Here is a 27767-nt window from a genome sequence, read left to right on the forward strand (position 1 = left end):
GTCGTTTCGGGTCGGGATCTTTCTTAGACTCACTTCTTCAGACTTCAGACGTCCTGACCCAAAACGTTACCTATTCCATCTTCTCCAAAGATACTGCCTGACCCGCTGAGTTACTCCAGCATTTTGTGCCGATCTTTGGTATAAACCTGTATCTGCTTTTCCTTTTCATTACATTAGGATTAATGGCTAGTTGGGCAAGCTGCCAAAGGACATCTGACATATTTGGATATACCTGCCAAGGTGCAATAGGGCAATTGAAAAGGGATAATGAAGATTGGAAAAGACCTTCCAATTTATGATGTAATGCAGTGTACTTCAGATGTTCATCATAAATGTCATTATATTTTTACAACCATAGGCAACCTAATCATATTTAATTGATGGTAACAGTATCGCAATGGTTTTAAAGCAAAAAAAATCCCCAAGAAATGCAGTGTAGTGAGTCACAAGCTAATGCACTTTGTCCTGACATTGTTTGAAAAGTGGTTGAGGTTTATGTTATAGTTTAAAATGTCACTTACATCTCCCTATTACTTTACAGACTGAGACTGCTCTAACTCAACAGGTATTCCGTCTGCATCAGCTTTTTAAATCAGGAATCCTACAATGTATCAATTTTAAAAAACAGGTTTGATCATATTATGCTGCTTACGTAGCCTAATTGGCAAAAGGACATTTGAAATTCAAGCCTGTGGTACAACAAAAGCATGCTAGTCATTAAAATTGGAATAAGATAAAAAATAAGTGAGCATTAATTAGTTATATTTCTGATTAAATTCCCAGACTCATTTAAACTTCTTTATTTTATTTTATTTTTTATTTTTTGGTGCAGGAGTAGGCCATTCGGCCCTTTGAGCCAGCACCACCATTCAATGTGATCATGGCTGTTCATTCTCAATCAGTACCCCGTTCCTGCCTTCTCCCCATACCCCCCGACTCCGCTATCCTTAAGAACTCTATCTAGCTCTCTCTTGAATGCATTCAGAGAATTGGCCTCCACTGCCTTCTGAGGCAGAGAATTCCACAGATTTACAACTCTCTGACTGAAAAACTATAACCATATAACATATAACAACTACAGCACGGAAACAGGCCCGTTCGGCCCTACCAGTCCACGCCGACCACTCTCTCTGACCTAGTCTCATCTACCTGCTCTCAACCATAACCCTCCAATCCCCTCTCATCCATATACCTATCCAATTTACTCTTAAATAATAAAATCGAGCCTGCCTCCACCACTTCCACCGGAAGCCCATTCCATACAGCCACCACCCTCTGAGTAAAGAAGTTACCCCTCATGTTACCTGTAAACTTTTGTCCCTCAATTCTAAAGTTATGTCCCCTTGTTGGAATCTTCCCCACTCTCAAGGGGAAAAGCCTACCCACGTCAACTCTGTCCGTCCCTCTTAAAATTTTAAAAACCTCTATCAAGTCCCCCCTCAACCTTCTACGCTCCAAAGAATAAAGACCCAACCTGTTCAACCTCTCTCTGTAGCTTAAGTGCTGAAACCCAGGCAACATTCTAGTAAATCTCCTCTGTACCCTCTCCATTTTGTCGACATCCTTCCTATAATTCGGCGACCAGAACTGCACACCATACTCCAGATTCGGCCTCACCAATGCCCTGTACAATTTTAACATTACATCCCAACTTCTATATTCGATGCTCTGATTTATAAAGGCAAGCATACCAACGCCTTCTTCACCACCCTATCCACATGAGATTCCACCTTCAGGGAACAATGCACAGTTATTCCCAGATCCCTCTGTTCCACTGCATTCCTCAATTCCCTACCATTTACCCTGTACGTCCTATTTTGATTTGTCCTACCAAAATGCAGCACCTCACACTTATCAGCATTAAACTCCATCTGCCATCTTTCAGCCCACCCTTCCAAAAGGCCCGCATCTCTGTAGACTTTGAAACTCTACTTCATTATTAACTACACCACCTATCTTAGTATCATCTGCATATTTACTAATCCAATTTGCCACACCATCATCCAGATCATTAATGTAAATGACAAACAACAGTGGACCCAACACAGATCCTTGGGGTACTCCACTAGACACTGGCCTCCAACCTGACATACAGTTGTCAACCATTACCCTCTGGTATCTCCCATTCAGCCATTGTTGAATCCATCTTGCAACCTCACTATTAATACCCAACGATTTAACCTTCTTAATCAACCTTCCATGTGGAACCTTGTCAAATGCCTTACTGAAGTCCATATAGACAACATCCACAGCCTTGCCCTTATCAATTTCCCTGGTAACCTCTTCAAAAAATTCAAGAAGATTAGTCAAACATGACCTTCCAGGCACAAATCCATGTTGACTCTTTCTAATCAGGCCTTGTTTACCCATATAATTATATATATTGTCCCTATCTTTTTCATTAATTTTCCCACCACAGACGTCAAACTAATAGGTCTATAATTGCTAGGTTTACTTTTAGAACCTTTTTTAAACAAAGGCACAACATGCGCAATGCGCCAATCTCCGTTCTAAATGGCCTACCCCTTATTCTTAAACTGTGGCCCCTGGTTCTGGACTCCCCCAACATTGGGAACATGTTTCCTGCCTCTAACGTGTCCAACCCCTTAATAATCTTATATGTTTCGATAAGATCCCCTCTCATCCTTCTAAATTCCAGTGTATTCAAGCCTAGTCGCTCCAGTCTTTCAACATACGACAGTCCCGCCATTCCGGGAATTAACCTAGTAAACCCACGCTGCACGCCATCATTAGCCAGAATATCCTTCCTCAAATTTGGAGACCAAAACTGCACACAGTACTTCAGGTGCGGTCTCACTAGGGCCCTGTACAACTGCAGAAGGACCTCTTTGCTCCTATACTGAACTCCTCTTGTTAAGAAGGCCAACATTCCATTGGCTTTCTTCACTGCCTGCTGTACCTGCATGCTTCCTTTCTGTGACTAATGCACTAGGACACCCAGATCTCGTTGTACGTCCCCTTTTCCTAACTTGACACCATTCAGATAATAATCTGCCTTCCTATTCTTACCACCAAAGTGGATAACCTCACACTTATCCACATTAAACTGCATCTGCCATGCATCCGCCCACTCACACAACCTGTCCAAGTCACCCTGCAACCTCATAGCATCTTCCTCACAGTTCACACTACCACCCAGCTTTGTATCATCTGCAAATTTGCTAATGGTACTTTTAATCCCTTCATCCAAGTCATTAATGTATATTGTAAATAGCTGCGGTCCCAGCACCAAGCCTTGCAGTACCCCACTAGTCACTGCCTGCCACTCTTTGCTTTCTGTCTGTCAACCAATTTTCTATCCATGTCAGTACCCTACCCCCAATACCATGTGCTCTAATTTTGCCCACTAATCTCCTATGTGGTACCCTGTCGAAGGCTTTCTGAAAGTCGAGATACACCACATCCACCGGCTCTGTCCGGTAACTTGTAATTTTCCAAGTTACATCCTCAAAAATTCCAGAAGATTAGTCAAGCACGATTTCCCCTTCGTAAATCCATGCTGACTCGGAACGATCCTGTTACTGCTATCCAAATGTTCCACAATTTGGTCTTTTATAATTGACTCCAGCATCCTCCCCACCACTGATGTCAGACTAACTGGTCTATAATTTCCCGTTTTCTCTCTCCCTCCTTTCTTAAAAAGTGGGATAACATTAGCTACCCTCCAATCCACAGGAACTGATCCTGAATCTATAGAACATTGGAAAATGATTACCAATGCGTCCACAATTTCTAGAGCCACCTCCTTATGTACCCTGGGATGCAGACCATCAGGCCCTGGGGATTTATCAGCCTTCAGTCCCATCAGTCTAACCAACACCATTTCCTGCCTAATGTGGATTTCCTTCAGTTCCTCCGTCACCCTAGGATCTCTGGCCACTAGAACATCTGGGAGATTGTTTGTATCTTCCTTAGTGAAGACAGATCCAAAGTACCGGTTCAACTCGTCTGCCATTTCCTTGTTTCCCATAATAAACTCCCCTGCTTCTGTCTTCAAGGGACCCACATTTGCCTTGACTATTTTTTTCCTCTTTACATACCTAAAAAAGCTTTTACTATCCTCCTTTATATTATTGGCTAGCTTACCCTTTAGAGTGCTTCATTATCTTTTCCAGAAGTAAAGATGATAACTTTTGAAATCAGTTAACTATAGAATAACCTGGATGTCGGTCTGAAGCAGCTCACAAAGAATCCGTGCAAAAGAACTGTAACCAAATTATTTTTGTGTAGAAAGGAACTGCATATACTGGTATATACCGAAGATAGACACAAAGTGCTAGAGTAACTCAGCACTTTCAGTAAGTTCCAGTCTGAAGAAGGGATCCCAAACTGAAATGTTTCCCATCCGTTTTCTCCAGAGATGCTGCCTGACCTGCTGAGTTACTCCAGCACTTTGTGTTTACCAAATTATTATTGTTGGTTTAATCAGACATTTTTGGCAGATCTTTCCCAGACAAATTTTAAGAAGCATTTATTATGTAATAAGACGTGGGAACCAAAGCTAATTAGTGGGGGTCTCCTTTTAATTTTAAAATGTTGTCAATCGCAAGAAAATCATAGCTTACTATTTTGAAATGTTTACAAAAACCACTGACTGGTTTGCACGCTACAAAACCTTTTTACTGTACCTCAGTACACATGACAATAATCTAAACTAAACATAGCAGAGGAACACGCTGTAATCTCTGCAGTGTGATGAGTTCAGCTTGCAGCCCAGTATCAGCGATCACAATGACAGGTGGGAGGATGTGGAGACTGAGGCTACCTCCCCCCCTAGGGTGCCCTCATTTCCACAGCAGCCTTTTATGTTGCAGTGCTGCGGTTGCCATGGCGAAGGTTTTTAAAGCTGAACCACTTTCCATGCCCTTAGAGGAGAAGAAACGGCAGGTGAAATCTCTGCAGGCAGTTACCATCAGAACATGTGCAGATTGTATTTTGATAACACAAGTTCATAAGACATACGAGCAGAATTAGGCCATTCAACCCATCGAGTCTACACCACCATTCAATCATGGCTGATCTATCTTTCCCTCTCAACCCTATTCTCCTGTCTTTTCCCCATAACCTTTGATAATCAAGTATCTGTTAATCTCCACTTTAAAAATACCCGATGACTTGGCCTCCACCACCATCTGTGGCGATGAATTCCATCCTCAAATGAAAACCAACCCATCAGCTTGTTTTAAAGTAAATGGTCCGAATCTCCCAATTTCAGAATTTGACAAATTTAAACGATGAAATATTAGGGAAGCAGACCTAACCAGGGCTTTTTCAATTACTGATTTCAGTCACTGTATCCAGGTGGGGTGTTAGTAGTTAAAATGTATTATTTGGCTCCACGGTATTTAATTAGATTCAGAGGAGAGACCAAAAACAATTCATGCAGTTAGAAGGTCATTTAAAAAGCTAAATATAAAGACTGGAATAAACCTTCAGATTCTGCCCAACATCTTTGGAAGGACTGAATACAACAGAGCTGTTAACTAATGGCAAAATTGGTGTTGTACAAACTGACCAGCAAACTGGATTACAAATCCTCAAGCAACTAATAGTGGAAACAAGAGTAAAACTGATAGGAACTGCAAATATAGAACAGAATAATGTACCTAACAACATCTTAGCTTTTTGCATAAATATATATTTTAAAATATTCACTGCTATAGATCTAAGATGGAGCCCAAGCCAGGCGATGCTTTGTGTGCTGATGACAGAAGTGGATCTACAATCATACAATCTACAATTACAATCTCTTCCCTCTTTAAAATCTCTACTCACTCTCAGACTATCTTGAATTGGACTTTATCTTGCACTAAACGTGATTTATTCCCTTTATCATGTATCTGTACACTGTGGACAGCTTGACTGTAGTCATGTAATGTCTTTCCAGTGACTGGTTAGCAAGCAACAAAAAGCTTTTCCCTGTACCTCGGTACACATGACAATAAACTAAACTAAACTATAAAGCAGCTGGCGTCAATATAGCTGAATCATAGGAAACGGGTTAGTCTGTTTTCGACAGTGTGTGCAAGGGGAAATGTATGGCATGACATCAAAAGATATTCAAGATTAGCTCCTCTCAAAGGATCACTATGGAATGGTTACATAACTGAAAAAGACTCAGCGTCTTAATACAATCTAAAACAAGTAATTGTAATGGTTTCTCACGCTATCTGGCAAACTGCAATGGGAAAAATATTGATATTGTTAAATTGATATTTTAAATTATTGCTCTCTTGCAAAATGCAAGAGTTAATGAATTGTTAACTTCATCCACTGAATAATTAATTCGTTTGCATCTGGAAATGAACATTATCTTGAGCTAACTATGGAATTCTGTTGTTGGAAAGTTAAGGGTATCTATTTTGTTTCTTGGAGTTTTGGCCACGTCAGCTACACCAACACTGATTAGCCTTCTGCATACAACTTGCACAGAACACTGAGTCATCTTCTGCATCTGACATGAAAGGGAATAAACATAAGAAATCCATGTTATAGGAGCAAAATTAGGCCATTCAGCCTATCAAGTCTACTTTGCAATTCAATCATGGCTGATCTATCTTTCCCTTTCAATCCCATTCATAAGTTCACGTTCATAACTTATGCGAACAGAATTAGGCCATTTGGCCCATCAAGTCTACTCCGCCACTCAATCATGGCTGATCTATCTTTCCTGCCTTCTCCCCCATAACCCCTGACACCCTTATCAGGGGAAAGAAAGTAAAATGATACTTATTATAATGAATAGCAAGGGTGACTGAAATCTGAGTGAGAAAAACTGGGCAATTAAATGCAAAGGTGAATTTATGAGGAGTAGTCTGTAAATGAAGTTGTCCTATTAAAGCTTTTTCATAAAATCTATTTATTTGGTGATACTCAGCTCCCTATTGCCACAATTGCCTTGCCCATGCAATTTTTGTTATCTCAAAATCCAATTGTTCATAAGATCATGTGATAGGAGTAGAATTAGACCATTCGGCCCATCGAGCCTATTCCGTCATTCAATCATGGCTGATCTATCTCTCCTTCCTAACCCCATTCTCCTGCCTTCTCCGCATAGCTTCTGACACCCGTACTAATCAAGAATCTTGATTCTTGATGTTGGTTGATGATTCAATTGACCTTCATTTGTTGCTATTTGTTACATTGCCGAGTATTTTAGCCACTTTTTGAACAACTTGTCTTCAACTACAGTGTAAAAAACCTTTTAGCATTTTACCCCATTTATTTATATACCCCTTTTGATAATCATTATAAGGTAAATGACAATGAAAAATGCCAGATGTGCCTATGTAGGCATTATGTGGTCACCAGCTGTTGCTTTTAATGACGCTCTTAAAATAAATTAGACAAAAATGCAAATTATTTACAAAACCTTTAATTCTATTATTTGTCTTCCAAAAACAAACCCGAGTAAAAGTTAAATAACAAAGTTATTGATAATTATTTATGACTGTAATTTTTTTTTAAAGTTTTGATTAACAGATACTCTGGTCTTTAAAACTTACTGACACCTGGAAAAGAAAGTTTGAGCCTAGGTGTATTAATCACAAATTGTATCCTGTGGTACAGCACACAACTACTTCCTATCTTTAATCAAAAGAAAAATGATTAATATTTTTGCTGAATGTTCCCATGGCAAGTGTGCACCATTATAAATTCATCAAATGGCAGGTTAATTAAAATAGTCACACATTTCATAAGTTCATAAGGTATAGGAGCAGAATTAGGCCATTCGGCCCATTAAGTCTACTCAGCCATTCAATCATGGCTGATCTATCTTTTCCTCTCAACCTCATTCTCTTGCCTTCTCCCCTTAACACCCATATAATCACGAATCTGGCAATCTCCACTTTAAAATAAGAGAACATAGAATAAAAGAATTACATCAGGGCAGCTCTGTGGTGCAGCGGTTGAGTTGTTACCTTGCAGCACCAGAGACCCAGATTCGATCCTGACTCTGGGTGCTGTCTGATCGAAGTTTGTGTCCTCTCTTTATGACCGCATAGGTTTTCTCTGGATGCTCCGGTTTCCTCCCCCATTCCAAAGGCGTCCAGATATGTAGACTTCTGTAAATTGTAAATTGTCCCTAGTATGAAGGATAGTGCTGGTGTACAGTGTTGGTCGGCATGGATTCAGTGGGCCAAAAGGCCTGTTTCCACTCTATATCTCTAAAGTCTACAAGTCTAAATCAATGTTCATTGTTCAAAACTAAAATTGGGTTCTATTGATACCTGCTCATGAAACTCAAATTAATATAAATTAGATAGGATGTTGGCTAAACAGAACCTTATCCTTGGCCTGATGGTCAGATGATATATCTGTCTAATTGCAGTGAATAAGTTATTGTATTTTAAATTGATGCTGCTGATGCCAATTCGGGAAAATAAACGATTAAAAAAATTATCCAAATAATTTAGAGAAATTGCCATCACCAGTTTAGATTTATTTTATGAAAGTTAAGGTGAGCAATAATTTTATTAATTTGAATAATCAAAGATAGAAATTAGTGGTTGATCGATACAACACGTACAAAATTCACAATCCTCAAGAGATAAAAGATTGAAAGAGTATTTTATTTCTGCTCACATTCATGGATATCGGATATAGATAGCCGAAAAGTGGCTACATAGAATTAACTAGAAACATGACACAGAAAGACACAATTTAGCTTATCCATCCGCATCTGGTTTATTTCCCACAGGAAAAGTCCTAGTTTCCAGTGCCTGTCATGTGTCCCTTTCTTACAAACATCATAGAACAATAGGAGCCCATTTGCCTCATTATGTCCGGGTTCGCTCTTTCACAAGCAATTCAGTTAGTCTGCTTCCCTCCACTCTTGCCACTTCAAAATTTTGAAAGATGGATACCAAATGCTGGAGTATCTCAACGGGCCAAATAGCATCTCTGGAGAAAAGGAATAGGTGATATTTCGGATCAAGACCCTTCTTCAGACTGAGACTCAGGGGAGAGGGAAACTAGGTATTGGTTCTTTCTCCACCACTTTATCACAGATTGCAAACCAAATTCACATCACTCATTGCATTTAAAAGATTTTCCTCTCATCACCTCTCCTTTTTCTAACCATCACTTTCAATCATTGACTTTTCAGCCACAGGAACACCTGCTCTTTATTTACTTAGTTCAAGCTTTCATGATCACCTCTGCTCACGAGGAAAACTACCTTAGGTTTTCCAATTGATGGACCTGCCTTTACCTGGAACTGTTCCAACAAATCTCGGCTAGACCCTCGAGAGTAACTGTGGCCAGAATTGAACACTCTTCTCCAGCTGGCATTGAACAGGTATTTTACATAGTTTTAACATCACTCCAGGTTCTTGTATAGCTCGATGTATAATGGTCAGCATCCCATCTGCTTACTCCTGTGACTTTAAAAAATGTGTGCAAAATCACCCTTTATTACACTGACCTTTCTTCTTTTATATATCACCTCGCTCTTTACTACAAATAATTTAGTTTAGTTTAGAGATACAGCACGGAAACTTTCCCAGGTGTATCTCTAAATTCTAACGTCTTATTTTGGACCTTGTGCAACAGAACAGGTGGCCACAGACAGAGAGATCAGAGTGTTAGTAAGATGGTGACTTAAAATGACAGAAACCGGAACTCAGCTTCTGGATTTTACATTATCACTTCCCTCGGCTTCAGCTATTTGTCACATATTTTAAAACATTGCATCTACATTGTTTCTGCTTTCGTCAATGTTATTGCCTTTGCTATTAACTTCCACCCTTCCCTCAAATTCACTTAGACCATTTTCAACACTTCTCCCCCTAGAGTCAAACCACATGTAAATTGGCCCTTCAGCCCAACTTGCCCACACTGGGCAGGATGCCCCATGTTCACTAATCTCACCAGCACTTTGTGTCTATCTAAGGGAATCAAGAACCAGGAGTCATAGGCTTAAGGTGAGAAGGGAAAGATTTAATAGGGACCTGATGGGAAACCTTTTCAAACAGAGGGTGGAGGGAAAATGGAACAAGCTGCCAAAGGAGGTGGTTGAGCAAATACCATAACATTTAAAAGACATTTGGACAGATACATGGATAAGAAAGGTTTAGTGGGAACAAATGATGTTAGGTGGGACTAGTGTAGATGAGGCAACATGGGCACATTCAGCCAAAGAACCTGTTTCTATGTTGTCTATGTTGTCTATAACTTCACTGATCATATTCCCTCCCCATCTCTTTCCATCTGCCCTTCATTTCTCCCTAAATACTTCCCATTACTACCTCTCTTATTAAATTACATGACTAGAACTTTTATGTCCCTGCTTATTACCCTCCAGCCTAGGTCTTCAGCTTCACCCTCCCCTGCCTACCACCCCCCCCACCCCCGCCTCCAACCCCCCTCCCCTCTCATCTCATAACCCAACCCCTCCCACTCCTGGCATCTCTTGCTCATGACCACCCCTTCTCAGTCCACCTATCACCCACTGGCCACTGTCTCAACCCTCCCCCTCTCCATACTGGTTATCATCTCTCTTCACTCTCAGTCCCGTTGCATGGTCTTCACCCAAAATGTCGACTATTTCATTCCCCACACCAATGTTGCTCAACTTGCTGAGTTCTTCTATCAGTTTTTTGTTTGTTTTGAAACTGCTCTGCTCTCATTTTCATGTCACAAGTGTATTACATAAACAGTTATCCTAATTGGGAGGAATTGACTGCAGCCATCCCATCAGCCTGCAAAAGCAACTGTTAATACATTTGTTCAGAAGTGTTTACATATATTTTTGCAGCAAATGAAGAATAGAAACATATTTAAGGAACAAGATAAAATAATGTTAAATATAAATTAATCATGAGATGGGCTTCATATCATATCATATCATATCATATATATACAGCCGGAAACAGGCCTTTTCGGCCCACCAAGTCCGTGCCACCCAGCGATCCCCGTACATTAACACTATCCTACACCCAGCCAATTAACCTACATACCTGTACGTCTTTGGAGTATGGCTTATAAGGCATATTAAGAATTTGGTGCTCAGAAGTTCAGAAGGCATAGGAACAGAATTAGCTATTCGGCCCATCAAGTCTGCTCTGTTATTTGATCATGGCTGATTTATTTTTCCTCTCAACCTCATTCTTCTGCCTTCTTCCCGTAACCTTTGACACCCTTACTAATTAAGAGCCTATCAATTTCCACTTTAAAAATACCCTACGACTTGATCTCCACAGCCTTCTGTGGCAGTGAATACCACCAATTTACTATCCACTGGCTAAAGAAATTCTTCCTCATCTTCATTCTGAAAGATATATCCCTTTATTCTGAGGCTGTGCCTTCTGTTCCTAGACTTTCCCACTAGTGGAAACATCCTCTCCACATCCACTCGATCTAAGCCTTTTCATTATTCGTAAGGTTTCAATGAGATCCCCCCCTCATCCTTCTACACTCTATCAAGTACAGGCTAGAGCCAAACATTCCTTATACGTTAACACAATCATCCGTAGGATTATTCTCTTTTTTGGAATATGTTTTACAGAGGACCAATTAACCTATAAACCTGCAAGTCTTTGGGGTGTGGGTGGAAACCGGAGCACCCGGAGGGAACCCACGTGGTCACAGGGAGAACCTGCAAACTCAAATGTCTACAGCTCTTCCTCAGTTTTATTTGCCATGTCAAGTATCTCAAATAGACTAACGTGTTTGGATTGAGCTGCCTGAGGATGTAGTTGAGACAGGTGCAATAACCATATTTAAAAGACATTTGGACATCTATTCATTTTAAATGGGTGAGTTTGAATTTTATGATATTTATATTGTCACACGCTCCTTTTTAATGCTGCTGGTGCTGCTGTGAAGGGGTAGGAAAGGTTTAGAGGGATATGGGCCAAGCATGTGGTGACACAGTGGCACAACGGTAAAGTTGCTGCCTTACAGCGCCTTACAGAGCCCCGGGCTCGGTCCTGACTATGGGTGCTGTCTGTACAGAGTTTGTATGTTCTCTCTGTGACCTGTGTGGGTTTTCTTCTGGGAGCTCCAGTTTCATCCCACACTCCAAAGATGTACAGGTTTGTAGGTGAATTGGCTTGGTAAAATTGTAAATTGTCCCTAGTGTGTGTAGGATAGTGTTCGTGTGCGGGGATCACTGGCCAGCACGGACTCAGTGGGCCAAACGGCCTGTTTCCGCGCTGTATCTCTAAACTAAACTGAGTATAGATGGATCTTGGTTGGCATAGGCTAGTTGCGCTAAAGGGCCTGTTTCCGTGCTGTATGACCCATGACTCTATATAGTTCAACCCAAGTTAAACACAATTCCCCAAGTTTCATAGTGTATTTTGTGGTAAAACCAAGAAAGTAAACCTTTCAATACTCTCCTCCAGCAAAATGTCTATCATTTCACATCAGCAGCATGAAATAGTAACGTGCTACAATATAAATATCCTAAAATTCAAACTCATCCATTTAAAAATGCATACAAATGACAAAGGGAATAAAAAAAACAGAGGACATAGGTTTAATGCGTTTGGCATCTATATGGCAGTGATGGTGGAGGACAGACAGATCAATGTGGGAATGGCAAAGGGAGTTCAAATGTCATGCCAATGCATTTCCAATTCCTTGGATCCATCTAGGTTCTCTCTCCCTTTGTTCACCTGTTCCATTACCTGATCATCCGTCTGCAAAGAAGACCAAGGATGGAAAAGGAAAATATGACCACGTAATCCAACCCCAAATTTGCTCGATTGTCCTATTAATTAAACGCATCGGAATTCTGATTTCAGATTTTGCAGAACATTAAAAGGTATAATGTAGCACTTGATTTTAAGATGTTACTTAAACAAAATCCAACTAGAGCGGCACAGAGGCGCAGCAGTAGAGTTGCTGTCTTACAGCGCCAAAGACCTGGGTTTGATCCTAACTACGGGTGCTGTCTGTACGGAGTTTGTACATTCTCCCTGTGACCGCGTAGATTTTTTATGGGTGCTCCAGTTTTCTCCCACACTCCAAAGACGTACAGGTTTGTAGGTTAATTGACTTCTGTAAGTGTCAAATTGTCCCTCGTGTGTAGGATAGTGCTAGCGTTTAGGGTGATCACTGGTCGGTGCGGACGTGGTGAGCCGAAGGGCCTGTTCAGTGATTAATCTATAGTCTAAAAGTCCAAAATGTACCGTTAATTGATGGCATCAGATTCTGATTTGATAGCTTACATAACATCAAATGGTATAGTGTAGCGCTTGATTTCTAGATGTTAGTTAAACAAAATTTAACTTTGCCTGGAGTAGATTACATTTGCAATCATTTTCACAAGGAAATTTTGCCAACTGTGAAATTGGACCACAAATGTCCGCAGGCAATCCATATTAGTGCACTTGACTTTTTCCTGGTGCCTGACATGTATCCAATGATAAAATGTAGAAACAAAGAACTGCAGATGCTGGTTTATACCAAAGATAGACACAAAGTGCTGGAGTAACTCCAGTGGAGTTACTCCTGCACATTAGCGAGAAAAAGAGGACATAGGTTTAAGGTGAGGGGGGAAGGAAGTAATAGGAATCTGAGGGGATAACCTTTTCACACAAAGGGTGGTGGGTGTATGGAACGAGCTGCCGAAGGAGGTAGGGACTATTGCAACATTTAAGAAACAATTATACAGGACCATGATTAGGACAGGTTTAGAGGGACCAAACACAGGCAGGTGGGACTAGTGTAGATGAAACATGTTGGGCGGTGTGGGCAAGTTGGGCCGAAGGTTCTGTTTCCATGTTGTATGACTCTATGACTATATATCCAATGATATATTGGTGACACAAAGCCCATTGCCAAACACATCGACGTAAACGAGAGCTGAAAGCTCCAAATTATGACTGTCGTAGAGCAATCTCAGCAGAACTACAGGAGTAGTACTTTGCTGTTTTCCTTACTATTTATAGCAACACTCCAGTGATATCAGGGCACCTGACCAGGAAGCTCCAGACTGACTTTAGCCATCTTAGATGTCTGCCAAAATCCACAGAGTGTGCTCAAATTACCAGGGGTTATTTCCTCTAGTGCTCAGTTGCTGATATACTTACTCATTGGGTGCTGCAGTAATGACAGCACTGGCAGTAATCTATTGCCAGATACAGCGTTATGATCAAGGCATGCCACTCAGGGCAAATCATTTTTCTCAGAGCTGAAGGCAGATACTGATTCATCAGCAAAGAGACTACTCCTAGAGATTCTTCAGAAGCACACATCTGCCCAGGCTATCCGCTGATCAATACATTTGTAAGTCAGAGTTGTGTGAAATTCTTCGGCAAAATTTTCCCATGCCGACCAAGATGCCCCACCTACATTAGTCCCACTTGCCCGCTGCATTCACTCTCTTGTGCCTGGACTGCTCTATCCATGGAACTCATGGACTGCTCTATCCATGGATTTTTTCCAAGTTTCTTGAAATCTCTGTCACTTGAGATCTGTCACTATCCCAATTAGTTGCTCACCATTGCATCACAGACACCTGATGGGTGTCAGGGGTTATGGGGCAAAGGCAGGAGAATTGGGTTGAGAGGGAAAGATAGATCAGCCATGATTGAATGGCAGAGTAGACTTGATGGGCCGAATGGCCTAATTCTACTCCTAGAATTTATGAACATATGAACACTACCCCATGCATGGTATCTCCTTTTTTGCATGCAGTTAGCTGGCAAGATTTAGGTTGGTTTCGTTTAGTTTATTATCACATGTACCGTGGCACAGTGAAAAGCTTTTTTGGTTGCTTACTATCCAGTCAGAGGAAAGACTATTGATAGCAAGTTATCTAACATGCAAGATGGCGCCCAAGCCAGACGACTTTCTGTGTGCTGGTCCCAGAAGTTCATCTGCAATCATTCATTACAATTGCTCTACTCCTTTAAACCTCTACTCCAACAGCAGCATTTCTTACTCTAACTATGCTATTTTACACAGTGGATGGCTTGATTGTAATCACGTATAGTCTTTCCGCTGACTGGATAGCACGCAACACCAAAAAACCTTTTCTCTGTACCTCAGTACATGTTACAATAAACTAAACTAAACAATAAACTGAACTAATAAATGTAATATACCGCAGGACCAAGTGCAATAAAGGTCTTTAAAAAAGAGATTTCTATAACATTGCAAATAAAACCAAGTAACTGGACAGCTGCTAAATATATATTTAGAGGGGATGTGCAAGGTCAAAGTGAGTTTGGAAAGTAGTTGCAGAGTTTAAATGTGAGGAAATTGATCATCTGGTAGAGAAGTGAACTTAAGCGGCTGATTTAGCATTTCCCTGCAACACATCCAACACATTAGACTTGAACAGCCCTTTAGGGAAAGACCTGATTCCAATTCCAATAGGTTAATGACTCAATTAAGGTTGTTTTCTTAAATAGCTTTTCCAAAATAACAAAGGGTCTGCAAGTTTTGTGATGTTGGTGATTTGTCACTCAGTTTGAGGAGACACCAATGTAAGTTATGTCGTGAGCAAAACATCACAGCTGCTTTCTTGTCTCTTTGAATGAAAAGGTTTTAATCACCATAATTGTGCTGAGAATTAACTCTGACAATGTTGGAAGCATCTGACAACTTTAGTCCACTTTACAGCCCGGAGCCATTAGAACCACAGTGTACTGGCCTTGGATCTCAGGGAGATCAAGGGAAACATTGGCAGGAGGAGGAGAAGCTACTGGCACAAAAAGACCTTTATAGGTGCAGCACGCCCTCAGTTGGAGAACAACTATTATTATTATTACAGCACTATTATTGTTTGTCTGCTTGTTTTATGCGTGTGTATGTAAATGTGTATATATATATATATATATATATATCTCATACACACGTGTCTGTGTGTATATGTGTATGTATATGTATATGTGTGCGTGTGTATATATATATATAGATATCTAACTTTTTTAATTTATGAAATTGTTTACTGAGTAATATGTTTACATATTCTGTTGTGCTGCTGCAAGTAAGAATTTAATGATGCTGTTTGGAACATATGACAATAAAACATCTCAACTCTTGATCCTTAAAATGACTGGTTGCATCATGGCCTGGTTCGGCACATCGAATGCCCAGGAATGGAGGAGATTACAAAGAATGATGAACACTGCCCAGCCCATTAGGGTTACTGACCTACCCACCGTTAAAGGGATCGATAAGAGGCTCTATCTCAAAAAGGCAGCCAGCATCATCAAGAACCCACATTTCTCTGGTAATGTTCTCATTTTACTCCTGCCATTGGGAAGAAGGTACAGGAGTCTGAAAACTGTAACATTCAGGTTCAGAAACAGCTTCTTTCCCACAACCATCAAGATATTGAACTATGAACTCCAACAAAACTGAAATATGAACTGCCTGGGTTGCACTAGGAATTTCGGGCTTTGTTTTGTTTTTGCACTATTTTGGAATTTTTTTACTTACTGAACTTTTTTGTTTGTTTATTTGTTGTGCTATCTATTGAGTACTGCCATTGCAAACCTGTTGTGCTACTGAAAGTAAGAATTTCATTGTTCTGTTTTGGGACATATGGCATAAAACACTCTTGACTCTTGTTAGAGCACCAGTACCTGAGAAGTTCGAGTTCCTGCCGAGTGGAGAAAGATCTATTGAGAAGTAGACCTAGTGTCCTTGTTTCAATAATAAATATAAAATCTTCCCAGGTCTTCAAATTATTTACTCCTGAAGTCTTCCAGTGTTCTGTCAAAAGCATATCTCTCCCTTGTCTCTCAAGCCTATGCATCTTTCCCTCTAGGTAATTAAGGTACCAGGTTTGGAATGTACTGGTAAAATGGCTGAGAAGTTAGTGCAGTGGATTTTCTTAGACTTTAGCGTGGAAACAGGCCCTTCGGCACACTAAGTGCGCTGACCATCAATCATCACATACACTAACACTATCTTGCACACTGGGGACAATTTTTTAAAAACAAGTTTACCAAAGCCAATTAACCTACAAACCTGTATGTCTTTGGAGTGTGGGAATAAAACCGGAGCAGCCAGAGAAAACCCATGCGGTCACAGGGAGAACATACAAACTCCATACAGACAGCACCTGGAGTCATGATCGCACCCGGGTCTCTGGGGCTGTAAAGCAGCAACAATGCTACTGAGCCACTATGCCACCCTTTTGTAGAAGTGAATTGCAGCTTTGGTACATGAGTGGTGCAGGTAGTAATATGTTTAGGGCTGCCATTTGGAATGCCAGTTGAGTGAGCTGCTTTATCCTGCATGGCATCATATTTCTCAAGCGTAGTTGAAGCTGCACGTACAGTAAAGATAAACCTACCACATTCTTGAAGTGTCTTGTTAATGGTAGAAATTCTCTGGGGAGTCAGGAGATGAGTCACTTACCCAGAATATCACCTTCTAACCTACTCTAATAGCTGCAATGTGTGGTGACTGCAATTTAGTTTTCCCATGATGATGATAGAATGCCAATACTGCTATTGAAAGTCATGGAACGATGGTTGGACTCACTCTCTTGAAGAGTTTTACGACCAGCACTTGTGTGATACAAATGTTACTTGACATTAATAAGTCTAATCCTATTTTCTTTTCTCTGCATTGTGGCATGTGTGAACAGAGGACTTCATTAGCGGAACTAAACACTGCACCATCGCCTGCAAATCACTGTTTCCAGCTTTACTTTGGGAGGCTAACATATGAAATTGGTTTGGCCTAGGACACTGCGATGTGGAACAATATGACTGCCCTCAGCAAGTCATAATCATCCTCCTATTTGACAGGTACGAGTCTGATAAAAAAAATAGTCAATGTTGATTCCCATTTACTTCAATTTTACCTATTTGATGTCACACTTAGAGACATCAATGGCTTTTGTCTATGTTTTGGTCATGCTTGTCAGCAATGACTCCCGCAGAATGTTCCTTGCTGAGCTCTAACTTTATTGAAACCAATGAACCTACAAACCTGTATGTCTTTGGAATGTGGGAAGAAACTGGAGCTCCTGGAGAAAACCCACTCGGTCACGGGGAGAACATACAAACTCCGTATAGACAGCACCCGTAGTCAGGATCGAACCCGGGTCTCTGGTGCTGCAAGGCAGCAACTGTACTGCTGTGCCATTGTACCGCTCCAGGCCTAGGCCATTCATTATTTGGTAGATTTCATTGAGGAACCCCCCTCCCCTCATCCTTGTAAACTCAAGGGAGTACAAGCCCAGAGCCACCAACCACTCCTCATATGTTAACCCATATAGGAGGGTGGTTATGAATTGGTAACCCGTTCTTGATTAGTAAGTGTGCACCAGGTTCCAGGGCAGATACACAATGATTTCCTCATGCGGCAGTCCATCCTGCCCAATTTCCTTGCACCTCATTACACGGTACTAGTTGACAGCTTGAAAGCAGGTGACTTGATGTTTTGAATGCAAATGATGACTCCCACAAGAAGCACAGCTATATTGGCGCAGAGCCCAGCCAATGAAAACCATATGATCACCAGATGTGATTAAACTGGGCTTTGGTATGCAGGAGATATGCTGAAAGTATGTAATAGATTGGGAGGCAATCTTCAATGTGTTCAAAACATGTTTGTTGGGGTAATCAGAAGTCAAGTGTCTTTTAAATGTGTTTCAGTGGAATGTGGCGACAACAGGGGAAACACCTTTGAGAGCATGCAGAGAAGGTTAAGGTCATCATTCTCTTACACTTCACTTGGAGTCCTCTTCTTGTGCCTCCTCACTTTTCAAGCTTTGTTGAAGTGCCCTTGACCCAAAACATCAACTGCGTTTCTCTCCCCAATGATGTTTAATCTGCTGAATGATTCCTGCATTCTCTGTCCTCTTTGTGTATTTTTCCACTTCCTTCTTCGTGCGGCATGGCAGTGCAGCGGTAGAATTGCTGCCTTACAGCGCCAGACACCCGGGGTCGATCCTGACTACGGGTTCTTTTTCTGCGAGGTTTGTACATTCTCCCTGTGTCCACGTGGGTTTCCTCCGGGTGCTCCAGTTTTCTCCCACGTTCCGAAGACATTCAGGTTTGTAGGGAATTGGCATTTGTAAAATACAGTTCCAAATTTATACCAGTCATTACATGTAAAAGGTGCTTTGTCATTTTGAGACTATGCCTCTTAGCCCCTTGACTCTCCAAACAGTTTTCCTTGAATAGATTGAAAACAATCAAATCCTACTTTCACCTCAAAATGCCCAAGAATACAATTATAGTTTGTATGAATATGCTTAAAAATAACCCAGGGTCTGCAGTGTCATTTGATACATCGGATTCCATCAAGGCCAAGTTTTACTTCCTACAAAAGAAGGGTCCCGACCCGAAACATCACCTAAACGTGTTCTTCAGGGATGCTGCCTGACCTGCTGAGTTGCTCCAGTATTTTGTGTCTTTCCTTGTTAAACCAGCGTCTGCAGTTCCTTGTTTCTACATTTTTACTTCCTACAAGATTGTTCTGAGAATACTCGCAATACTTTAGCTATGATCAATGTGATCCTGTGGCACAATTTCTATTCTCTTGTGGTCTAGTCCTCCAGATTTATGTTCAGCATTCCATTGGCATTTTTGATTATTTGTGCATGTGGATGCAATTTACTTTAATCCCCATTTCTAACTATTCAGAAGTTAGAAAATGTTCATCTTTATTACACTTAGATCTTAACTTGCGCCTTCAAGCTTGCCATACTGAAATTTGTATAATGAATCAATTAAAATTGCTATGTTTTCCTCTAAACACTGTGTTCTGCTGTCAATCTTATTTTTACACAAGCAAACTTGAATATGTGGTTTTACAGACCATAAATTAAGCCATTTACAAGTGATTTAACTGTAATGATCACGACACAGGTCCTCGTGGGATACCACAAGCCACATGCTGTCAATTTGAACACGTTCTCATTAAACTCTTCTCTCTGTTTACAATCATTCAGCCAATTTCCTAATCAAAATAGTACATTGTCTTCCATTCTGTGATTTTCAACTTCAACCAACAGATTTTTTTTAATGAAGAACTTTAACAGATGTCTTCCAGAAGACTACAAAAATAATATTAATGGATATTCCACTGACAACTATTGTATCCATGGCTGCCAACAAAAAATAAAAATCAGAGGCAAGGCAGAGTTAAGCAATAATAGGATTCAAAACTCAACTGGACTTGCACATTGGCCCCTTGGCAGTGATGTGAAGTTGGAGAAGGCATAGGTAAAGAAATTGGACAAAGACAATTGGGTTTAATGAAGAATTTAATTTTTTCATACATCAAGCTAAATAGACTATGTCAGTCAGGCTGTATATTTCTCAAGTATTCTAAGAATAATTTATTGCAACAATTTGGAACACACCAGAAAGGAAGATGCCCATTTTACATTTAGTAATGTTGCAGATTTAAAGAGCAACCATGACTTACTTAAAAATTTACATAGTGTTGTGTATATAATGGTAACTGTAACTTTAAGAACAGAGTACCACAATGGTGTGATTTGTGTCATGTGACATATTCAATATCTTATCAGTCTTGCGAATATGTGAGTTTGCGCAGTATATTTTTGTAAAATAAAAGAAGACCTACACCGACAACAACATGTACTGTTGCCCAAACCTGGGCTTGTTTCTATCTACATGTTATTGCCGTAATATCTTACACATGGCAGCAATCAAAATATGACAAGTTTAAAATACATTAAAAAGATATGAAGATTATACGTATTGGCAACCTGTATGGTTATTTTGCCCAATGTAACCAGGACAAATTGTGTTCATCGAGAAAATCTGTAGGCAGTTCTCAAAATAGTTGTTGAAGTTGCAAGGATCCAACTAACACCACGAAGGAACTATTGCTCAGGTTACCAAACAAAATCAACAGATGGAGAAACTAAAAGCAGAAGATAAAAGTTTGAGTTCAGGGTAGCATGGTGTAGTGGTAGAGTTGCTGCCTCATGGCACCAGAGACCCAGGTTCGTTCCTGGCTATGGGTGCTCTGGTTTCCTCCCACATGCCAAAGACGTGTAGGTTCGTAGGTTAATTGGCTTCTGTAAATTGTCTCTAATGTGTAGGATAGAACTAGTGTACATGGTGATCACTGGTCAGTGAGGGGTCAGTGGGCCGAAGGGTCTGTTTTAAAGTTGTTTCTCTAAAGTAAACTAAACTAATGCAGATCCCAAATGACCAAAACGTTGCCAAATAGACAGAAAGAGCAATGGTAAAAGAAACCTAAATTAAATTTACAAGAAATATCAAAAATCGACATGGATTTTTCTTATAATTATGTGACATAAAGATGGTCTGGACTGACATGGGTCCTCAAAAACTGATGAAAGTTACAATAAAATAAAAAGGAATGGAATTCATATAAATTACTCCATAACAGAAGTAATGGAATAGGAAAAATACCATGCCAAATATTCCAGACAAGAGTTCACGAAAATTCACCACGCCTCCAATTGGCGGCAGAGTGGCACAGCGGTAAAGTTGCTGCCTTATAGCGCCAGAGAGCCGGGTTCGATCCTGACTATGGGTGCTGTCTGTATGGAGTTTGTGTATTCTTCCTGTGACCGCGTGGGTTTTCTCTGGGTGCTCCGGTTTCCTCCCACACTCCAAAGACGTATAGGTTTGTAGTTTAATTGGCTTCGGTAAAATTGTAAATTATCCCTAGTGTGATGGATAGTGCTAGAGTACAGGTGATCCGATGGGCTTGTTTCCACGCTGTATCTCTAAAGTTTAAAGTAAAGTCTGATGCAAGTAAAATAACAACTGCAAAGAAAATAATGAAATGAGAACGTGACAAATCTATGATGCCAGTGTTTTAAAAATGTTCAGAGAAAAAGTAATGCAGCTGATGAACTATCATCTTCAAATTTTTAAGGGAAACTACCTTGATTTAAAGTGAGAGGGAACCAACTTTATTACAGATCAGCTAGCCCATCATGTGCGGTGAGAATATTGCTGGTCTAAAACTAAGTATGAAGCATAAGGTGATGGGAAGCCTTGAAAAATATCAGTAGGTCATGTATCTTACATGATGTTTAATACATTGGCAAAGGCCTGAACGCACTGAGCAAGTAGCCACTCTTTCCCTGGTCCAAGATATCATCGCGAAGGTTTGCAAAATCTGGCCTTTCCTGTTTGAGATAGTTTCCTTCAATGTTCTCTGAACACATGCAGCTGCAGTGGGTTGCCTGCAAACACATCCACCATTCCCCGGTCTGTAGGGCACAGTTCCCGTGTACAACCTGGGCAGACTTGGTTCTTTTCTGATATGACATCTAGTATTTCCAGCATGTGGACTGGACCTTGGACTTTTTCTTTGTAAACGGCGTCGGAATATGGTGATTGTGCAGTTGTGGGTGATGCAAAAGGAGTTAATTGTGCTGTGCATACGTGACAATAAAGAATCATTGAACTATTGCCTTGGCTACACAGCTCTTGCTAACGTGATAAGAGGGCCATCAGAGTGAAAATTCCAAAAGCAAACATCCGCAGATGTGGGAAATTTGAAATAAAAACAGCAAATGCTGGAAATATCAATAGGTCAGGCAGCATCTGCGGAAAGAGAAACAGAGTTAATGTGTCATGTTGATGACCTTCCATCAGAAATAAAAAGAAGTGGAAACCAACATATTATAAGTTTCCAAGAGGAGGGAGGAGAGAACAGATCAGCTGAGGTTAACAAGTCTTCACTACCTTTTCTCTGGCTCTATCACCAATAATAGTGATATTCAGTCTTTCTTTTGGCCTCCATACATATTCCCTTTGTCCTCTCCACCTCCCTGCTCTTGCAACTTAAAATATGTTCAATTTCTAACCTTTCCCAGTTCTGATGAAAAGAGAAATGTCAATTGCTGTGTTGCCAAATCTTCTTATGCAGGTGTTGTTTCAAATAGAATGACCACATGTGACATGGTGCTGTCTATCAGCACCATCTCCTATTGGATGCTTGAAGGTGCTATGGCAAAGAAAAAGCATGAACCAGAACTATCATGGCAAGGATGTTCCAAATGATTTCACTTCCTGCTGACATCATGTCAACACGGGTGAGTGTTGTGTGCCATGCAGCAATCTGATATTTAATCTCAGGTAGCCGCGAAGCCCATTTTCTGTCAGTTATAGATCCTGTAAATCCATTGATATCCAGCGGCTTTTCCCCTGTTGCTGTCAATTACAAGATGGATAGAAGTCCACGTTTAATTCTCTGCTTCTCCTGTAAGGAACGATAGAGACCAATGGCATCTGTTCAAAGAATTACTGTCAACCAATTGAGTTGTGACCACGAGGGCAAGCCGTGACATTGCACAGATGATGATGAGTGCCAACAATAAATCGCCAAATGGGGACATGAGAAAATGCACCAAAGAGAAGGATAGGGAGGAATGTGTACGCCCGCGTTTGAAGTTGATACAAGAAGTGATGTACTGAGGTTGACTCAAGAAATAAAAAAACAAGAAATGCTGGAAATTCTCAGCAGGCCAGTGAGCATCTGTGGAGAGAGAAAGAGTTAATATTTCAGTTCAATGACCTTTCATCAGATCGATTAAAAGGTTATTGACCCAAAGCATCAACTCCTTTCAAGATTTCCAGCCTTTTCTAATCATATTTCAGACTCCCGCATCTGCAGTATTTTGGTTTTGTATTACTGAGAAGGTGGAGTGAAGTGGCTGGGGTCATACATACAAGATGTAGATGAATGTGCTGCTCAACTTACTTTTCCTTCCCTGATTAGGCCACAAATCACTTTTGGTGTTGACTCCACAAGTGTGGCACCATGCTTATGCTACTTCCAGCCTCCTTCGTTTCAGCGGCAGGTTTCTTCCTCCCGTCAGAGGAGAACAGTTTCTCCTTGAAGACCCCTTAAAGCATTCGGCATCAGATCGGGTGCGGGAGGTCACATTGAAAGAAGTTGCAGCCTTCAAGAATCAAGAGTCAAGAGTATTTATTTGTCATATGCACCAGATATGAACCGGAACAATGAAATTCTTACTTTCTGCAGCTTTACAGACACACTAGACGCAGCAACAACAACAATAAATGAGCAATAATTGTCAGTTATGTGAAGTAAACTAGTCCATGATAGTGCAAAAACCAAAATATGTAGGGCAACCATAGTCGTACAAAGTCCATGGTGGTTCAGTGTTAAGGTAGGGTCATGGTTGATGGTAAGAACCTGAAGGTAACTATTCTCAAGCTTCTCTACATTTCTTCCCGATGATAAGATGAGAGTGTGACCAAAGTGCTATGGGTCTTTGATGATATTAGCTGCCTTCTTAAGGCAGTACTTCAATGGAGGGGAGGTCAGTACCTGTGATGGAGTGGGTAAAGTGCACCACTTTCTGCAGCCAGCTTCTTTCGTTGTGGTAGAAGGTACGGCGTTTCACTGTCAGATGTTTCAGATGTTCAAAGCAGGAGTTGGACAAGACTGCCACGTTCGAGCACTACAAAGAGGTTACCATGAGGCAAATGTCGCTGCCTCTCGCTTTTCCAAAGGACACCATGCTGTCCGTGCAATGGATCGAAAAACCTTCGGGCTGGAAGGCCAGGTCTGGAGAGTATACAGCATTCCAAGTTCCATTGATAAGGCAATCCTATCCTTTCATCCTCAATCCTATTTTCTAGGGACTTACATTGGCCAAGAGAATGCTGGGGTGAGGAAGGGGCATGGGCCTGATGCTTCATTCTTATTTGGACAGTGTCCCAGTGACCATATTTGCTCCTTTGCCCATTTTAACTTGATTAAACCATGGCAATTTTTTGAATGTCAGAGATACTGGGTGGAAACTGGGCCTTCAGCCCACTGAGTCCATGCCAACCATCAATCACCTGCTCACACTAGTTCTATGTTGTCCTATTTTCACATCCTACACATTAGGGCAATTAACCTACATAAGCCAATTAACCTACAAATCTGTCCCTCTTCAGAATGTGGGATGAAACCAGAGAAAACCCACATGGTCACAGGGAGAACATACAAATTCCATACAGACAGCACCTGTAGTCAGAATCGAACCCAGGTCTCTGGTGCTGTGAGGCAATAGCTCCACCACTGTGCCTTTGGGGGCCACAATGCTTATTGTCAAGGGAATGTTTGAATGTGTCTTTCAGTTCTGCTGTAGAAATCCATCCACGGAAACATTATGTACTTGATTTTCCACGAAAATTATTAATTAATAAATTTAACAAACAAAAATAACAGAATGGAAAAAAAATGTTGCTCCCTGCAAAGTTCACCTAATTATTGACATGCTGAGATTTTTAAGTAAACAGATGAAATTGCAAATTCACTCGCTATAATCTTCTGAAGTCCTCTTAATTCATAAATTACTCTGTTTTTGTTTGGAGAATTGCTCATTTAATTCTAATATTTATGAATGATGCAGGAATCTGGGAAATTGTAGACCTGCTGGTCTGAAGTATTTTCTGGAGCAGGTACTTGATTTGACAATCAAGGGCATAGTGACTAAATATCAGTTAAGATATTCCAGTTGATTACCCTTCCAGCAAATTACCCTTGGATAAAGGGTGGGCCGTATCTTTCAAGAAATATTTTCATAAGACAGAGAAATTTCTCTGGATATATCCTACATTAACTTCCAATGAGTATGCAATAGGGTTCCACACAAGAACTACTGTTTAGTAACAGTAACAATTACTGAAGTGAACAGAATATTTATTCACAACATTATGTCAGTCAATGAGTTGGAGATGGGGCAATGGACACAACTCATTGTTTATTGTCCAGAAAAGAAAATCATGTAATGCAAAAATCATCCTATTTTAACTATAGAAGAAGCAATAACTGAAAATTTCCCTCAAAAATAACAGCTTAACCTCTCCAGAAATAAGAAATGAATGGAACACAGTTGCATTAAATGATATGCATAAAATAGATCACAAGTCACGATTAACTTAGTGGCTAGCAAGCTTGATTAACAGGGTAATTACCAAATCATCTTCACTCAGCCTGAATATAAGCACTGTCCTTAAACAGCCCCTAAGGTTACGCCCGATGAAACTAAGGGACAAATTACAGACCTGATTTGGGAAAAAGAGAATTGATAATGGGTATCAGGTGAAATCTGCTCATATGGACATGTGCTGAGGCCTTAACTAAGTACCAGTGAGTGAAATTCATCCCTAGATTAGCGATATTAAACAAGTGATAAATAGAATGTATTTTCTAGAAAAACTGTTCTGCATTAAGATGCAATTTTGGAAACTGCTTGCCATGAATCTTGCACATTTAGCAATCAGAAGTGGAACTTCTAAAATATACCTCTGTTAGTGATTGAGAATAATAATAGTACCAACCAGGAAGTGATCTGATCAAATATGCCAATGGCACATAGAATTACATACAACACAATAGCTAATTCGGAAAGGACCACAAAATTGCAGATTCACTGATTGATTAGGTGTGAGGGTAAACATGCGTCAGATAGATTTAAATACAGATGACTATAATGTAATCCATTTAAAAAAAGGTAAATTAGAATATGATTTTAATTAGAGTCATGAAGCACAGAAACAGGCCCAATTTTCCCATGCTGACCAAGATACCCCATCCAAGTTCATCCCATTTGCCTGTGTTTGACCCATATCTCGAGAAACCTTTCTGATAAATGTACCTGTCCAAGTATCTTTTAAATGCTGTTATAATACCTGCCCCAACTTCCTTCTCAGCAGATTGTACCATATACCCAGCACCCTCTGAGTGAAAGAATGTAAGGTGGAAACAAAAAGCAGTGAAAGAAATGTTTGTTGTTAATATGCAAAGGGGAGTGGGTTTTCCTACGTGTATGCCATAAGACATAGGAGCTGAATTGTGCCATTCGGCCCATTGAGACTGCTCAGCCATTCGATCATGATTGATCTATTTTCCCCACTCAACCCCATTCTTCTGCCTTCTCCCTAACTTTTGACACACCCTTACTAATCAAAAATCTATCAATCTCCGCTTTAAAAATACTCAATGACATGGCCTCCATAGCTGTCTGTGGCAATGAATTCCACAGATTCACCAGCCTCTGGCTAAAGACATTTCACCTCATCTCTATTCTAAAGGCACGTCCTTTAATGCTGGGGCTGTGCCCTCTCTAGACTCTTCCACGACTCGAAACTTCCTCTCCACATCCATTCTATCTAGACCTTGCAAAGTCTATGCTTGCAAAGCTGGAGGTATACCAGATCTAGAGTATCTTGCAAAATACCAGAAAATTCACCTTGGAAATGAGTATATCAGCCTTGTGAAGAGTCAAGAGGCATCAAAACATTACCATGTATTAGATTATTCCCTGGAACATGGGTGGACAGTAGATTTCTTTTGTGCGCTACTCATAGTGTAATTAAAGGAGAACTATTTTCTGTGCTTGGAAAAATCAAGGCCAAGAGAGCATAACATTAAATAGAAGCCAATATTTTAATGAATAATTACTTTTGTGGATTTTTTCTCCCACAAAAAGCAGCAGATATCAGCTCAATTTCAAATTTTAAACATTGTTCGCCACATGTTACAGGATGTGGGGCCAAGGAGTGAGCTATGTCACATAAACTATGATATTCAATCGGAGCAAGCCCAGGGGGCTGAGAAGTAACATACTCCATTTTTAATACTTCTAAATCATACCTCTGGGGACCTTCTCCTTGCTACAATGATAACTGAAGCAGAATTCATTTTCTTTGCACAGGATGATAATAGCAAGCAAATAAAAATATGTTTTTGAAGTGCAAAACAACTAAATACTGAAAGATAGAATTGAAGGCAGCAGTTAAATTAGAAAATAAAATAGCTAAAACAGTTTGCAAACTTTG

General features: G+C 40.4%; 1 protein-coding gene across 5 annotated transcripts in view; it reads right to left on the reverse strand.

The window, feature by feature from the left end:
- LOC144597281 (RNA-binding protein Nova-1) overlaps positions 1-27767 on the reverse strand; it is a 220087-nt gene that overhangs the window by 173239 nt on the left and 19081 nt on the right. For 2 of the 5 annotated variants that reach the window (XM_078406416.1, XM_078406415.1), the window contains exon 2: positions 23668-23869. The exons of the other annotated variants lie outside the window; for them this stretch is intronic. The gene's annotated coding sequence lies outside the window, so the exon portion shown is untranslated. The remainder of the gene's footprint in view (positions 1-23667; positions 23870-27767) is intronic. 5 annotated transcript variants of the gene reach the window in all.

The sequence above is a fragment of the Rhinoraja longicauda genome, chromosome 10 (genome assembly GCF_053455715.1).
Source record: "Rhinoraja longicauda isolate Sanriku21f chromosome 10, sRhiLon1.1, whole genome shotgun sequence".
Classification (NCBI taxonomy): domain Eukaryota; kingdom Metazoa; phylum Chordata; class Chondrichthyes; order Rajiformes; family Arhynchobatidae; genus Rhinoraja; species Rhinoraja longicauda.